Source organism: Schistocerca americana, chromosome 3 (assembly GCF_021461395.2).
Source record: "Schistocerca americana isolate TAMUIC-IGC-003095 chromosome 3, iqSchAmer2.1, whole genome shotgun sequence".
Lineage (NCBI taxonomy): Eukaryota > Metazoa > Arthropoda > Insecta > Orthoptera > Acrididae > Schistocerca > Schistocerca americana.
In genome coordinates this window covers 257332960-257338242 of record NC_060121.1, presented here as the reverse complement: position 1 = coordinate 257338242, position 5283 = coordinate 257332960, and the positions used below count along the sequence as shown (strand labels likewise).

Here is a 5283-nt window from a genome sequence, read left to right as displayed (position 1 = left end):
ATCACAATAATTAGTGAATAAAGTACAGTCTTAGAGAGATCAGTTAACTTAATTTCCATGGACGATAGTAAGTGGTTTCTAGCCAATTATTTGTTACTAAACTTCGAAAAAAAATCACTGTATGCAACTTAGAACATGTAGGAAATTTCCCGCCAATATATGCCTAAAATATGACAAGTAGACAGAAGAAGGTGACACTGCTAAATTGTTGGTATTAGAGCTTGATAATAAAATTCAACTGGAAAGAGTATATCAGAGAACCGCTGAAGCGCCTAAATAGATCTCTATTTACAATGTGGATGTTGTCACATATAAGCGATATAAAAATAGAAAGGCTAGCACATTTTGAGGGGAGGGGGGGACCCATCAAGCCAAGCTGAAACTCCCCGAGTCCAGACACGTGTAACTTGAGTTTCTTCTGGTGTGAAGTCGAATGTCATGTAGAGGTCTGTTTAAGGAACTGGGGACACAAACTACTAATGACTAATAGATTTATTCTGTAACGAAATTCGTCATAAGCCACATATCTCCTTTTCAAATCAACAGCTCAGTTCGTGGAATCAATACTAGAAATAAGAATAATCTTGACAAAGGTTTAAAGTCACTTCCCTTGGTGCAGAAAGGTGGCCGTTATTCAGTTACATGGATTTTCATTAACTTGCCTGCAGCCGTAAAAGGCTTAACTACAGACTCAGCATAGTTTAACTCCACTGATGAATTTCTTAACAGAACCAACTGATATGTATATGTTATTAATAATGTCAAATAGTGCGTGTGTTGCGTACAATCCGATTTCTATTCAAATTCAGTGCAGTAATGTGATTAATGTCGATAAGCGCTGTAAAATGATTCTTCTTTTTAGTTATGCATGACTACAATAGGCTAAGCATTGTCATATGCACCTTAGGTGTCGAACATTTACTAGTTTTGTGGCAAAGTTGTTATTACCTTTCGAATGAAAATATGTTTAAGATTTTTTTGACTTATTTCCTATCCATGACGGCCTCTTCAGTCAGGGTCGGTGGAAGGTACATTAGCATAACTTTTTCCTTTCCTAATTTTTATTGTGTATTCTTGTTTTGTGGCATGTTCTACATCCTGGAGGATCTACTCACAATGTATCTATTGGAATGAAAAGCACATCTAATCTAATGTATAAACCATAGAGGGAAAAAAATTTACAAAAAGTATATGTTTTGAGACGTCCAAACATCAAAATGTTTTCGATCCAGTAGAGTTGCATCAGGTGCACAGCAGCAGCACCAGCCATTGAAAGGGAGCAGCAGACGGTTGAGTTCTGATAACTACATTAGTCATTATAACGTTTATCCTATAGTATTTGCGGGCTTAGCTACAACAATTTGGAATGTGCAGGTAGAAGTGCAAGGAAAACAAAAACAATTCTACAAAGTGCAGTTTCACAGTTTACAGTACGTCCAAAACAACTTTGGCTTTCTACTATTAAAAAAATTGCGTGAAAGACTCATTGACTCCTACATGCTTGATGATGGTTGCTGTTCTTCGCCAACCAAACAATGATTGCCTTCCTAGTGGTTTACTTGGTGTGTTATAAGAGTGGGAGAGGGGTGCATTGAACCTGATGATGATGGTGATGATGAGGTCCCATACTCCGAGGAGCGTAGGGGAAGAGGCGGGAGGCCCACACCACCTACTAGGCAAGGCCCTAGCGGAGGTGGTTTGCCATTGCCTTCCTCCGACCGTAATGGGGATGAATGATGATGAATACGACACAACAACACCCAGTCATCTCGAGGCAGGAAAAATCCCTGGCCCCGCTGGCAATCGAACCAGGGACCCCGCGAGAACGCTACCGCAAGACCGCATTGAACCTAGTTACGTGTAAATTACTATATGCATTGGAAAAGAAATCATGAAATCATATAAATGGTAAACATGCGTCATCCATAATTTCCGCTGAGAAGATTTACTATAACTAGTATTCCGAAAGGTCGCAGTTACTATCCACTAAGGGCGAAGATACAGTAACTAACTAACTAAGAAGTGTAAGCAGTATGATTCTGGTTTAGCTTGACGCCTTAAAGGCGTATTGTCCTTACATCAGATCTGAGTCCGCAGCCGATACCTAGAGGTTCTTGAACAACAGCACGTGTACGTCATTACACGAGCTGTGTAAGCGTTGCACATCGGCGACAGAAGAGAAACCAGCTTCCGCGCCAGCTAATGACGCGCATGTCATTACGCGAAGGTCGCCCCACTGGCGTGACCACACGACACTCTTCCTGGAATGCCTGGCCGGCGTTAACCCGTTACCTCGGCTGAGAAGTCTCCGACATGTCTGCAGTGGCAACTACCATACCTCTCAGAGAAACAAGAAGCACCCGCAAAAAACACGTAGTGTTCCGGGATCAAAATGATTATTACTACCCGCAGTCTGTGTACAACACCGAACACTCTTATGAAGGCTATTTGCCTGGAGCAAGGAAACTTACCTGTCGTAATCAGCGACTGTATAACATGTTCATTGTAAAATATACAGGGTGAGTCACGTAAGTCGTACCGCACTTTTATTTCCCAAACGGTTCAAAATATCAAAACGAGGTTTTCGGCTACTGAAAGTAGTCAGAGGGGCACTTAATTGTCTTGCATGGTTAATCCTCTTAACTCTTGTGTGAACGAACATACTGAAGCAAGTTTGATTTTACGGCTCCGTACCTCACTCGGTAAAAACTTAACCCTTCAGGAACTTACTTGTTGTCCGACTGTTAGTGCGTCTGTTAAGAGCCTTTTTCTCGGAAACGAGTAGGCATACCAAGTTGAACTTTATGTCAAATTCCAAGACCTACAATCCGTTGACAGTGCAAAAAAATGTAAACTTCTAAGTTAATGTAGTCAAAATATAGGGCCATTTACGTCACATATTTTGATACTCGCAAACTCATTCACAGAAACCTGTAGATAAACTGTTGTTGTTGGTCTGCTCTTCAGTCTGAAGACTGGTTTGATGCAACTCTCCTTGCTGCTCTATTCTGTGCAACCCTCTTCATCATCGGATAACTATTGCAACCTACATTCTTCTGAGGTTGCTACCTGTATTCCTCTTTTGGTCTCCCTCTAAGAGTTTTATTGCCCCTCTCCCCCTGCCCCCTCTTCCCTCCAATATTATACTGGTGATCTCTTGATGTCTCAGAATGCGTCCTATCAACCGATATCTTCTTTTCGTCAAATTGTGCCTCAAATTTCTTTTCTCTCCAATACTATTCAGTACCTCTTCAGTAGTTACACGATCTACCCGTCTAATCTTAAGCATTCGCCTGTAGCATCACATATCAAAAGCCTCTGTTCTCTTCTTATCTTAACTCTTCGTCTTCCATGTGTAGCTTCCATACATAGCTACACTCAAAATAACTTCAGAAAAGACTTCCTGACACTTAAATCTCTATTCGATGTTAAATTTCTCTTCTTCAGAAACGCTTTTCTTGCCATTGCCGGCCTTCATTTTATATTCTCTCTGCTTGGGCCATCATCAATTACTCGTATTTTGCCGCCTAAATAGCAGAACTCATCTACTATTTTAAGTGTCTCGTTTCCTAATCTAATTCCCTCAGCATCACCTGATTTAATTCGACTGAATTTCATTCTCCTTGTCTTACTGTTGTTGATTTTCATCTTATATCCTCTTTTCAAAACGCTGTCCAATCCGATTAAATGTTCTTCCAAGTCCTTTGCTGTCTCTGACAGGACTACGTGTCGTGGCTAAACCTCGAAGCTTTTATTTCTTCTCTCTGAAGGTTTTCTCTGGTTTCCTTTACTGCTTGCTCAATGTAGTCTACCCCTACAACCCTGCCTGACTCCCTTCTATACATAATTAAGTTTGTCGTTCTCTCATTTATCCGTTTTTTATTTTAAATGGAATTATAACTCTTTTTAATTGCGTTCCAAACGTCTTGAAAAGTTATACAACGCTCGTAAATATTAATGATGACAATTTTCACAAACGTGTACTATAAATCGGTTAAAATTGAGACACAAGGCGGCCGGAGTCAGTAATCGCCTCCAAAAGACCACCAAATGGAGCGCTCTAGCCAGGTTCGGTCGCATCAAGCCTTTTGGCTATTTACTTGATTCTGCTAAAGTAATTCACTTAAACCCGAGTACACGCACACAACTAAAAGAGTTTTTTAAGCCTCTTCTGATACACTAGAAGCTAAGGTTTTTATTTGTTCAGCGTATTGCTTACAAAACTATAGTTACGAAACTTCCTGGCAGATTAAAACTGTGTGCCCGACCGAGACTCGAACTCGGGACCTTTGCCTTCCGCGGGCAAGTGCTCTACCAACTGAGCTACCGAAGCACGACTCATGCCCGGTACTCACAGCTTTACTTCTGCCAGCACCTCGTCTCCTACTTCCAAACTTTACAGAAGCTCTCCTGCAAACCTTGCAGAACTAGCACTCCTGAAAGAAAGGATATTGCGGCGACATGGCTTAGCCACAGCCTGGGGGATGTTTCCAGAATGAGGCAAAGGTCCCGAGTTCGAGTCTCGGTCGGGCACACAGTTTTAATCTGCCAGGAAGTTTCATATCAGCGCACACTCAGCTGCAGAGTGAAAATCTCATTCTGAAAACTAAAGTTGACAAGTACACACATTAAATTGGCACACGTTAACATCAAACAGTGAAAGCGTATAAGGTAGTAACGGAAACTGGAGCGCCAACAGTAGCTAGAACAGGTCGAGATAGCCATTTCCCGTCATAGTTGGATATCCAAAGACTTCGGCCAGTTGATTGCTGCAGGTGTTGCGATTGCTAGGTCTTTCCAGGTCCTCATGAATTTTGTGTTCGGGAAATCGTGCAAACTGTGATCCAATGTTTGTTCCGATGTCTCGTAGTCGCGTTCGCACTGGTCATTCCCCACTTACGTAGTGTCGCTTTGTTCACGGCGTGGCCAGTTCTGATAAGGTTGAGGGAGCTCCATCTTTTTCTCAGTTGTTTCCATTTGTAACAATGGTAGCAACCATTTGTCTACGTCGTTTAAATTGGTGCTAAGAGGAAATATGTTTTATCTGATTGTAGTAGAGCTACCTTTTTGCTGAACGTAGAGGCGGAGCCTGACTCTAAGAGACCAACTAGTGGTGTTTCACCGCGATAGCCTATTACGACCGCCTTGTCTTTCAACTTAAGCATATTTCTTGGATACGTCTGTGAAAAGTTTCAACGCTGACATTAATAAGCGTTCTAGCACTGCACTGATCTTTTCAAAAGCTTGCGAATGCCTTATAAAAGTACAGCGTTCCAATGAATG

General features: G+C 41.6%; 1 non-coding gene across 1 annotated transcript; it reads right to left on the bottom strand.

Annotated features, from left to right (window-relative positions):
• Positions 1-4259: 4259 nt before the first annotated feature.
• Trnap-cgg lies at positions 4260-4334 on the bottom strand. Its single transcript has one exon. It is a non-coding gene; the product is annotated as a tRNA-Pro (tRNA).
• Positions 4335-5283: the final 949 nt, after the last annotated feature.